The following is a 13,031-nucleotide window of genomic DNA, read 5'->3' on the forward strand; positions in this document are numbered from 1 at the left end:
TTAATGTGTATATAGAGCTGGAGGCAAATGTGGTATTTGCACAGCTTTTAGTGTGTCTTACTATATTCTGGGTGTTGTAAGAGAATACCATATGTTGTATGATTTACACACAATAGGAATGTGTTTCCCACAGCTCTGGCAGAGGAAAAGTGTCTGGTGAGGGTTCCCTTCTTGGTTCACACAATGTTCTCTTCTTGCTCTCAGGCTTCTCTTTTCCAAGACATTAATCCCATCACCCAGTCACCTCCCAGAGCCACACCCCCAAATGCCATCACACTAGGGATTAAATTCCAGCACAGGAATTCTGAGGATATATAACCTTTCAGATCATCACAGAACACTCCCAAAGCACTTTAAAAGTTATTTGTTTAAAAAAAAAAACTCTCAAATTTCTACTGAATTTGATTTCAACACAATAGATCCACAAAACTTTTTATTTGAAAAAAAAATTATTCCATTCAGGCCACTTTAAAAAAAAAAAGAGCTGGGATTCTATTTATATTTAAATTGCAATTACGTTCTAAGTTAGAATGATGTTTATTTCTACAACGACACTACTAATTTTAGTTAACATTCAACTTCTTTCTATGTATATCAGAGCGGATACACAAGCAACTCAATCAAAAGCTCCTTATAGATGCACAAACAGACTAGCATGAGGATTTCCCCAAACATCAGCTGCTGTCCTCCAGTTATCCTGGCTCTCTACTCCCCTCCTCCGAACTCACCCTTCCCTCCACAGGGCTTGAAATCCTCAAACACATCTGGGGGTGAAGGCTTTACCCTTTACTCATTTCCACTATCCATATTCTCCTCACTCACCTTCGCCCCTTCTCTTAGCATTCCCTACAGTGTGCAGTCAACAAAGAAAAGGAAGACAGTTCAGCAACAATATAGGAATCTTACACATCCAAATGTTAATAACATTTGATTGTTTTTCAACTATTTCTGGAGATTTTTCATTGGCTTTTTTCTAACCAAAGACTAGAAATGCATTCTTACATACAATAAGAAGTCAACAAGAGCTAGACCTAAGTAAGTCTAAATCACAATTTGATTCTAAGTTATATCTATATTTTACCATTTTACTACTTAATTTTAGTTAACATTTAACTTTCTTCTATGTATATCAAAGTAGAATAATAACATAAAAGATGACATTGATGGAGACACATTGTACTCATAAACTGACATGTTGAATTAAAACTCTTTTCTACAAATGCTTCAAGAAAATAAAAACTAAGGGGAAAAAACAGGAGTTTTATTCCTTTTCTATAAAGATTGCCTTCTCAAAAGCATTGTTTTCTTAACTTTTACACAATTCTAATTTTTCTATTTTGTTCATTTCTTGTTTGATATTCACTATTACCTTGAATGCCAATTTCAAAAGTCTTTTTCTGGTTAATATTCATGATTCCAATGTATTTAATAAGCTCTTTGATCCAAATAAATGGGAAATTACTAAAATAATTGGAAATGACTAGCAAACTCTGACTGGGTTGTTAATTACTATCCTGAGGCCAAGATGGCATAACACTGTCAGCATTATTAAAACAAAACAAAACAAAACAAGACCCAGCATAAAATAGTCTACCTACAGATTTTAAAATATATTTACCAAAATTAAAATAAAGGCCCTGATATATACTCATTATTTAATGTTTTTTTCTGAAGTAGAGTATGTTCGATGCTTGAAGAGACTAAAAATAAGAATAAATCATGATTAAAAGAAAACACCAAGGCAGTACTTATCCAGAAATTTCAAGTATAAAATTATTTAAGTATTTATATACAAATAAGAGGATTGAGCATCCAATATGTTTAAGGTTTAAAAAAAGGGTTTCATACTTGGAAAAAATTATATTAAGTGAAGTAAGCCAGGCCCAAAGAAACATAGGTCCCATGGTTTCCCTTATTTGTAATATCTAGTATATGTATGAGTCAAGCGGAAAAGGTCAGATAATGTGATGTCAGGAAAATGAACCCTTAGATGTGTATTTTAATGTTTTTTTCTTTCATGCATGTGTTTCTAATGCATTTGTAAGATTATCTCTTTGTTGCTTTGTATGTCCCTCCCCCACAGTATAACCCCTGCTTTCACTATATTTGATGTCAGTATAACTTGTGGAGGAGATGGGGAAAAACCAGTTGTTTAAGGATACAGGTGGACCTGTTGCAACAATGAGAAGTACACGTTGTCATGTCCAAAACGAGCTTTACAACGTCGGTGGGGGGGGAGGGGGGGAAGGAGAAGGATTGGGATTGGGGAGGAGGGGGGAGGCTGGGAAGGGATGTGAAGGGTAAACAAAGGAAGAGGCTGCAATGCTTGGTAAGAAATGTATGCATTATCCTGCCCATGTAACTGTAACTCCTCTGTACAGTATGTTCACAAATAAAATTAAATTAAATTTAAAAAAAGGGTTTCATGCTTCATTTCATCTTGATACATCTAAATATGACATATAAAATGAAATCTATGAATCTTGTAAGGCAAAAGGGAATTTTAGAATGTATTCACTTTATAAATTGCAGAAAGGAACAGTCTGGAAAAACTAGGTGCTTTGGACTACTTAGTGTTGAAATCAGTATTGGGAGCCTTACCCGATAGTTCCTTCATTTGACTTTTGACATGAGGTTATTTTTAAGGGGTCATTAAAAAATCATACGTATGGTACGTGTTTATATTGCTTGTAGACTAATATACCAGTATGTAATATTTCACTGTATAGCCCAAAATATAACCAGCATCTATCACAATTATTCTCTCATAATTAGTATTCTACAATTTGATCTCCCCAGTGGATAGGTAAAGGGTCTGAGTAGATGACTCAGTCCTTTTAGACAAAAAAAAATACACATTTTTACCAACCCCTATGCCTGATGTATGAGTGACTAATATTATGAGACCATTTCCAGTATTTTCACTTGGTTAATCCATAAGACAAGTTAAAACTGAGTCAAAGAGGGAAAGGCTACCAACTTCAGAGTCCTGAAAACATCAGCAACCTGCGAGTTCTTAGATCAGACAAATTATCATGAAATCACCCCAGTAGTGTTGTAAAGATTATTGTGATTGCGTATGAAATAATATTTTCTCAATGACAGTATTTTTTCTCTTTATCTATACATCTTTGTGGGAGGTCCTGTAGTAATTTGCTAAATATTTACTATCTTGCTCTGACAGAATTATTACAATTTTACATATCTAACTGCTACAGTTATTTAAACAAGGTTGATATATAATTCCTATGAATTATAAAATCATTAGCCCAAGAGATTAAAAACTATCACAAGAAACTCAAATGTTTTCTCCTTTCTTGTGGCCACTGGAGCCAAGGAGGTTGGGTGATAGATTCTCCTTCTGTACATATATGAGAAACAGGGAAATGGAATTTGGGAAGGGTAAAAATTTAGACTTCTAGAGAAATCCAACATTTAGGCTATTTTTTGTCTTTGTAACTTTTGGGATTTGTGATCAGACAGCTCATTCAATGATTCTCCTGGGTATGGGTTAAAAGAATTTGAAAAACAAAACTTCAAAGGGAATTTGAACCCATTTCTATGCAATAACGAAGTGGCCCCACTTTACACCCCAACCCTGATAGCTATTATTAGACCTTTGCTGTTCAACTAGACGAAAATGCATTTGGCTAATTTCCCTTCAAATTCACCATCAATGTCAACGCGTTTGGCTAATCCTAAATGACTGGGGATTTAAGAGTCATAAACATTTAACAAAATAGCTAAGCTTCTTAAAATACTTTCTCCATCTGTGTTAAACCACAAAAAAAAAAAATCTAACCGGAACAACATTATATTTCTGAGATCTGCATGAGTTTTTATTAGGGACAGTTAAGTCTCTTAGTTCTTTATGCCTTGAATGTATAGGAAAAACACCAGATTTGGACTATGCTAATATCAGAATATTAGTAGGAAAATATAAAATGTTAGTGGAAATACAGTAGCCATTTTTCACCACACACATACACACAGGGCATGCGCGTGCCCTTCACAACTTAGTTTTTGATTCAACTATCTAAACGGAGACCCCCGCCAACCAAGTTTTCCCTTCTGTGGCTCTCCTGTCTCTCCTAGTCCCGGTGGGCTAAAGACCAACGCACTCACATGCATTCCTTAAATTCCCCAGTTCTTTCCCTACCTAGGGATTTCCCATATGCCTGGAACACTGCTTAGCTTTTGCTTAGATGTTGCCTTAGAAGGAGCCTTCCTCCTTCTTTATTGGTATTTATTTGACAATATGTATATTGTACATAGGAGTTGTACAAAGGAGCTGCCGTTCAACAAAGAAGTTTATGAAAAAACAATGCATCTGGATCAATGTCACCCCTTTCCACATTCTCGCTCACCTCTCCCATCCCAGTCCCTCCATTCCTTTTCTTAATGCAGTCACATATGCATTCTTCTCTTCATTGTCTACCCCTTCCCTTTTCCATACCCCCCACACCTTTAAGTGCCCTTTTCCTGGTTTTTATTTTGTTGAACTGTGATTTAGCCTTTCTAAGGAACTGTTCAGTTTGAGTTCTCCTTAGAATCTACCATATTGCAGTTAATAATTTTGTGTACACTTGGATACCACCTGAAATATTTACTTATACGATTATAAACTAATTTCTGCTTAGAAGTTCTCTATCACAGCATTGTATTTACTTTTTAAATGAATTTTCCATAACTTTTAATATTAATACATATGTATTTTTTGTATCTATGCACATCTACACATCTTTGTAATTGATCCTCTTAACTGACTTTTTTCCTTTGAAAAAAGTTGTGGTTGTGGCTAATGAAAATGACCCAGCCTATTCCATTCAACAATATTTACTCAAATTCTAGCTAGGTGTCTCATGTACAATAGGTGCTCAGTAGAAATTTATTTTATGCACCAATCCACAAAGAAGAAAGGGATAAAAGAATGGGTGGGTAGTAGCTTCTCTGTAACAATCTTCATTTTAAATTAGCATAAATTACCAAGTATCATCATCTTGTCAAACTCTGCCACAGAGATTATCTCTATAAAAATCTAATAAGTTATTTTGATTTCTGGGAATCTTCATATTCCTCCACTTACCGTTTGTTTTTAAATTTGAAAAGCTGAAATATCTACCATGTAAATAACTATTTCACATTATACAACAATAAACAATACTTGGTGATTAGAAGATCCATGCTATTAGAGGGCTTCTTTATATTTTAAAATTTTTTAATTGTTATTTTATGACAATAGTGGAGCTTAAAATCAGGAACTCCCATTTTTGTTTCACTCTTTTGCTCAAGACTGGAGCTCCACCACCTGAGATACATCTCCACTTCTTGATTTTTTTTGAAATTTATTTGTCGGCATATAGGTACACTGCTATTAGAGGCTAGAAAAAGTCACATACCATTACTTCTGATGGATCATACAATTCCTGGCTTCTGTAAATATTAACTTCTCCAACCTCAACCTCATGGCCATATTTCTAGCTCCTGTCTAACCACCTGGCAATCTGCCAGCAACCCAAACTTGCTTTCCTTTAGTATCACTTCATCTTACTTCAAGCCCACCTACTCCTCCTTTGCTGATCTCTTTTTAGCCTACCTTTTAGTTCCTTTCTGTGTGTTTCTTAATATAAGCAAAAATACTTGTGACTGTAAGTATCCATCTCTGTAATTGTTTCCCTTGAAATCATCACCTGCATAGTGAAGCCTGACACTTACCTCGTGGTCCACTGGCCTCTCACAGTGCAGTCAGACCCTGGATGTAGTCACACGTCATACAAGATCACAACCATGTCTGTCTTCTCTGAGCATTAACTGATTAATAGATCACAGACCCTTTAGGTTTCTTTGCTTATTATCCTTGTACAATCAAATGAGCTCTACTCTTACATTTTTTTTGCTTAAATTACACCTGATTTTTTTAAAGGAATGTTAAGCCCCCAAATGCTATAACTTTGAAGGCTGAGTGATAAAGGTGTAGAACTAAAGTAGGTATTCTAATCTTTGTGTGGAGCTGAGTCCCATGAGGATCTTCCTGGAGATAACTTTTTAGACACCCATCCAGAAGGATCCCTTGGAAAGCATAAGCAAGACAAGGTTAGGAAAAGCAAGGTAGGCATAAGAGGAGTGGCCTGGTCCCTAGTAGGCCAGAATCTCAGAATGGAAATGAAGTGACTGAGCAAACTGGACATAAGGAATTACTCTCAGGGATCATTAGAAAATGACAAAATGGAAACACTATTCCACTGTCTAAGTGGAATATGAGTTCAAATTTTAGATATATTTTACCTATAAATTTATGTATTTAATCATTCTGTACTTTATTTTAATATAAGAATCCAAACTTGTTTTTTTTTTCTTATAATGAATGTGACTTGAATATCATCTGGTAAACAAGTTATCCATTTCTGACTTGAATGTTGCATGGTCTACTTCATAGAATGTTTCCATGCATGCAAATGCCCATTTCTTTGAGCTGTGTGATCCTGGACCAACATTACATTTTCTTATTAAAACATGTAAGTATGTGGTTTTTGTTTTCCTGAAACCTGGTAAAGTAAAACATTTTTATTTATTCTTCGTTTCTCAAACAGATTCAGCTATATTTGAAATTGTCATGTCAAGTTTACAGTATAATCAGAGTTCTTAAAAAGATTCTATCACAGTTTTGATACACTGACAAAAATCAATAGATCAATCATTATGACCTCATTTTAACCATTGACAGAAACAAAACTAAAACATTAGCAAGTTTGGATTATTCATTTGTTCAGATGTTCTTTTGTTATTAAATGTACTTTTAAGCTTATGTCTTTACAGTTTTATTATATTCTGATATAGTTTTGTTTTGTTTTTTATTATGCAATTGCTAAAAAATGGAGGGACAATATTTCTAAGAGAATCTTGGGTATATCGTTATTCTCTTGATCTCTGCATCTTTGAAATGTTTGCTGTTGGTTTAACAGTATTGACTTTGGTAAATAATTGCACAATCTGTAAACAGTTTTTTGTATCACATTCCCTTTTCTTATATTATCACATTTTCCAGGATTTTTGAAAACATCTTGAATCATCAGCCAGTATAGAATCATAGCCGAAGAGTCATAGTAAGTTAAATTTTGATCGAAGCTAATTATAAAATACTTGCTTAACTTAAATAATATACTGGGTTTTGATGTTTCATTATAAATTCATATTGAATTTTACCAAGTGCTTTTTATAGATGCTTAACACAGTGCCTTGTTATTTGATTGTCCATTAATGTGATGAATTACATTGAATGATTTTTCTGATCACAAATCATACTTGGGTTAATGGGATAAACTTGATCATGATACATAATACAATAGTAGATTAAAAAATAATATCTGCCAGGTGCTAGTGGCTCACATCTAAAATCCTAGCTACCCAGGAGGCTGAGATCTGGGGATTGTGGTTCAAAGCCAGCCTGGATAGGAAAGTCTGTGAAACTCTTATCTCCAATAAACTACCAGAAAACTGGGAGTGGTGCTGTGGCTCAAATGGTAGAGCACTTGCCTTGAGCTGAAAAGTTGAGGGACAGAGCCCAGACTCAGAGTTCAAGCCCCATGACTGACAAAAAAATAATCTATTAAGAGTTCTCATATAGTTTATTGAGTAAAAAGCCTCTTCCATTCTGTTTAGTAAGTCACTTTATTGTTAGTATCAGAGTTACACAAGACAGGAAGCATAATTTGGAAAATTTTACCTACTTATGTTTTTTGTGTTTTTTTTGTAATTCTGTTTATTTTTGTTTATTTATTTTGATTGTGGCTTGAATTTAGGACTTTATGGATGTTATGCTAGTGCTCTATCACTTAAAGTATGTCCCTAGCTCTTTTTGACTTTCTACTTTATTTCTCAGATAGGGTCTTCTACACTTTCCCTGGGGGTGGCCTCAAACCTCTGTGACCTACTTTTGCTTCTTATCTGCCTGGGATTATAGACATATGCCTTTACACCAACTAATTTTTAATTTTATTTTATTGTACAAAGTGATGTACAAAGGGATTACAGTTTCCACATCTTGTAGTTCATTTCGAACTTAAATGGTCATATGCACATAACTATTGAACTACTGTGATCCTCTGCTAGCACTATCCTAGGCATGTACTAATTATTACAAATTAGGACAACCATGGAGCTTATGTTTCTTTGGGTCTGGCTACACCAACTAATTTTTTAAAATTTAGTTTATGGGACAAAGAGTATTATAACCCTGAATGGCATGTCATTCAAGCTTCTATGTTGGGGGAAAGAAAGGCGAATACGATTTCATACTATTTGTATTCTATTTTTCTGTGTCATTTTGGAAATTTTGTGATAGAGTATATATACATATATATATGACTATCAAATATATTGACATATCATTGTTATGTAAGTACTTTAATATTGTCATATGGATATCCAGAGGGTTTCTTTAAGTTTTTTTTGCTTTTTAAAAATTTATTTATTTATTTATTTATTATTGTGAAAATACCATACCGAGGAGTTACAATTACATGGGCAAGATAACGAGTACATTTCTTATGAAGCATTGTTTTCTCCTCTTTGTTTCCCCTTCCCAGCCCTTCCCATACTCTCACCTCCCCGCCCCCGGCACCCCCCCCCCCAAATCAAAGTTGTAAAGTTTGTTTTTCCACATAACGACTTGTACATCTCATTGTTGCAATGGGTCCACCTGTATCCCTAGTTAAACTATTTTTTTTGCCCTTCACCTCCCTAAATTATAGCAACATCAAATACAGTGAAAGCAAGGGTATACTGTGAGGGAGGGACATACAAAGCAACATAGAAATCATCTTATAAATATGTCAGAAACAATTGCATGAAAGAAATAAAAACATTTGAATCCTTATCTTGGGGTTCAATTCACCTAATATCACCTTATCTCACCTTTTCTGCTTGACTCAGACATACACTAGTTATTGCAAATAAGGGAAACCATGGGACCTATGTTTCTTTGGGCCTGGCTTACTTCACTTAATATAATTTTTTCCAAGTCTTTCCATTTCCTAACAAATATGACCCAGCAATCTCACTTTTTGGCATTTACCCAAATGATCACAAACAAGACCATACTAAAGCTACCAGCACAACTAAGTTTATTGTAGCATTATTTACCATAGCTATGATATGGAAGCAACCCAGATGCCCCTCAGTAGATGAATGGATCAAGAAAATGTGGTATATATACACAATGGAATTCTATGCCTCTTTCAGAAAGAATGACATTGGTCCATTTTAATTTTTATAGCTTTACTTTTTTTTTTTTTCTGTTCCAGTCCAGGGACTTGAACTTGGCTAAGGCACTGTCCCTGAGCTGTTGACCTACCACTTGGGGCACAGTTCGCTTCTGGCTTTTTTTTCTTTTGCTATTTAATTGAAGATAAGAGCCTCATGAACTTGCTGGCCCAGGCTGGCTTCAAACTGTGATGCTCAAATTTCATCTTCCTGAGTAGCTAGGATTTCATGCATGAGCCACCAGCACTCTGCTATATTTTGTCTTTTGTTGTTCTTAAATTTCATACTAAAAGATCAAGTTATTGCTTCCCCACCTCCCCCTCCCTCCAAGTATTTCCACACACTCCTAAGTCTTTTTAAGTTGGCACATTCTATTTTTCTTCTGTTAGGTACAACTTCTACAATTAGTTTGACAATTATTTCATTTTCCCTTTATGGTTTTCGGTTTTTAGTATTTTAAACATTAATTTAAAGTAGTTATACAAAGGAGTTGCACTTAATGAATAAGTTTATGAATACAGTATATGTTTATCGATGTCTTGACCTTCTCACCCATTCCTGCCTCCCATCCACCCTTTCCCTCATTCTTCTTAATTTTGTAGAATATACTTTGAATTCTTGACTGCATTCTCTCTTCCTCTTCATTTGTCTATTCTTTCCCCCTTGATACCACCCCACCCCACTTCTTAGTGTTTATTTCGTTGAACTTTGATTTTGCCTTTCTAAAGAATTACACTATTTGATATTTTCCTTGAATCTACCATGTTTCAGTTAATATATTTGTATACATTTACATACCACCCAATGTGTTTACTTATAAGTTTATAAATTAATTTCTACTTCCACATATGAAGGAAACATGTATCCTTTGTCACTCTAAGCCTGACTTACTTCATGTAACATAAATTTTTCCAGGTCTTTCCATTTCTTTACAAATAATGCATATGAGTCTTTCCAATGGCTGAGCAAAATTATATTGTGTATATATACCACAATTTCTTGACCCATTTTTTTCTGGCACAAAAACAGGTCTAAGGACCAGTGGAACAGAAGATCAAGAAATAATCCCACAGACCTCTAGCCATATAATATTAGATAAGGGAACCACAAACAAGCTGAAAGTAAAACAACCTCTTCAACAAATAGTGCTGGAAAACTTGGATAACCACATGTAGAAAACGGAAACTAAACCCTTATCTACCACTATGTAACAGCATCAATTCAAAATGGCTCTAAGAAATCCATGTAAGATTGGAAACCATGAGACTATGATAGGGAAGAATGGCCCCATAAGGAACTTTTTGAGTAAAAATCCAGAAGCACGCAAATCAAAGAAAGACTTACAAATGGAATTGTACCAAAGTAAAAATCTCTGCATGCCAATGGACAAAACCAACAAGCTAAGAAGACAGTCTACAGAATGGGAGACGATTTTCCCCCATTTTCCCCATCCTATCCCTACCCTCATTATGCAGTTAATTTTTTTCATAATATACATTGCATATGATGGCTGCATTTCTCCCTCCATTTATGTCTTTTCTCTTTCTCCCTCCTCCCAAACATGTTTCCACTTCCTAGTATTTTTTTTGAAAAGCAGTGTTTTTATTATTTAGAGGAGTTACACCTTCGGACTTCTCCTCTAAGAAAACCATCCTTCAATTTGTTTGTGTGTACATGCATTGAACCCTATATATTTTATCATGCAGAGTTGTATTTTAGATCTTAATCTACTGTATGGTTTCATAGTTAACTTTCCCAGAGGTTTATGATAACTAATCTTGTCTCTTCTTACCGACAACCCTGCTTACTTCTCTGAGAAACTTACTCTGTCAAAGACAGTGATCAGGCCTTGAGTTTAAGCCCTAGGACTGGCACATACACACACAAAAATTTACACTAAACAATTCTATTTCATAATGAATAAGTGATGCTTCATCATTTTTAGACTTTTAAAATCTCTTCTAAAGGAGACTTTATCATTATATTATTGTTATATAATACATATTATATATAATATTGTATTATTCCTTAGGACTTTATATTTTCCTCACTGGCAGTATTTACCCACAGGGAAGCACAGGAAAGTAGACCCTATGCCCCTCCTAATAATGCAGTGGGTGGGTCAGGCTCATTATAAAGGAGCTCTTCTTCATTCCATTGTTCTCTGCCACTGCCTTGGTCTCTACAAAATCCTCTTGTTACCCTTTTGCAGGCCCTAAGTCTTCCCCAAAGCTGTGTCCTTTGCTTAAACATCAGCCCTTGGAGTGGGGCTGAGGGAATATTGAAGGAAGGAGTAAGGCGCTGCTGCTGGAACACTTGGGGTTCATTGTCATTTTCTCACTAACCCTGCACAGAACACAAAGCAACCAGGGCCTGATCTAGTCAGATTTGGCCTGTTTTGTATCTCCAAGGATATGGAAGATGGTGGTAATTCAGTCACAGAAATGTGAGGGCTAGCAGTTCACACACACATATACACACACTGAAAACATCTTGTCCCACCTTATTCCCTGGACTTTCCTCCTTTGGGCTGTTGCTCCTTCTCTCTCGCACGATTTTCCCATGATGAAGCACAGTGACCATGGCTAGTTTCTATGGTATCTGTGGAGTCAATGTGGTATCTAGAGGGTTTTTTACCTTGCCATAGACTGAACTATTCCCAGGTATTATGGTTTTCAATATTCATTACAAATTGTTTTAATTATTAGTTTATAAAAGTATTTCTTTTATAAAGGAGTACAAATATAATTTTCTTTCTTAATCATCCCTAATTATAGGAATATACATGTAATTTTCAAGGTGTCTTCTAATACCATACTTATTCAAGTTGTGTAGTGTATTTGGTAGACACAACCATAGTGAACGTATAACTACAGCCAGCCAAAGAACATTTTCATTTCTTCACATAATCATAGTTGTGTGTGTGTGTGTGTGTGTGTGTGTGTGTGTGATGTGTATGTGTCTCTATGTATGTCTGAATGTCTGAGTATATGTCCATGTGTCTATGTATATGACTGTAGATACATGGATATGTATGTCAGTGTGCCTGTATCTATGTGCATATGTGTGTGCATGTGTGTCAATGTGTTTATGTATTATATGTCTGTGTATGTGTTTGCATGTGGCATGTGCATGTCTGTGTTCTACATTAGTATTTCACACAAGACTTCCTAGATTACATCTCTATTTTCCCAAATTACTTTTAGGAAATGCTATTATTTAAGACATTATCATATATTCTTTTAAGAATGAAAGAGGGAGGTGCCCAGGCACTAGAAGGGATTAGCCTCCCTCAAATGGCAGCGTGAATGAACCAGTCAATCCATCTGTGAGTTGGGCTATGTGAAATTTCCAATAGACAACTCATTTCAAAAACAGGCAGTTTAGGTGGTCCAATAGAGCTTATTAAAGGAACCATGTCTTCACTATTGGTCTTATGAGATATTTACTTTATTAGGAATAAATAATCATACATTTATATTGATTTTTTGGTTAGGCAGAAAAGCATTATTAATTTTTATCTTTTTTACTACATACATTTAGAATGATAGGCAAACATGTGTACTTGTAAAAAAAACACTCGAGCAAGAGGCTTTTTTTTAAGTTCAAAAATTCCATTATTTACAAATCTTCTAGTCTGGGACATAAAAAAAATACTAATAATTTCCCCTATCTGTGGCATGTCCTGTTCATTCTGGCCTTCCTTATACATGAACTACATGGGAAAAAAGAAAACAAAACATTGACTAGGAGCTCATGGGAGCATCTTC

Source organism: Dipodomys merriami, unplaced genomic scaffold (assembly GCF_024711535.1).
Source record: "Dipodomys merriami isolate MVZ:Mamm:240054 unplaced genomic scaffold, mDipMer1.0.p SCAF_104, whole genome shotgun sequence".
Classification (NCBI taxonomy): domain Eukaryota; kingdom Metazoa; phylum Chordata; class Mammalia; order Rodentia; family Heteromyidae; genus Dipodomys; species Dipodomys merriami.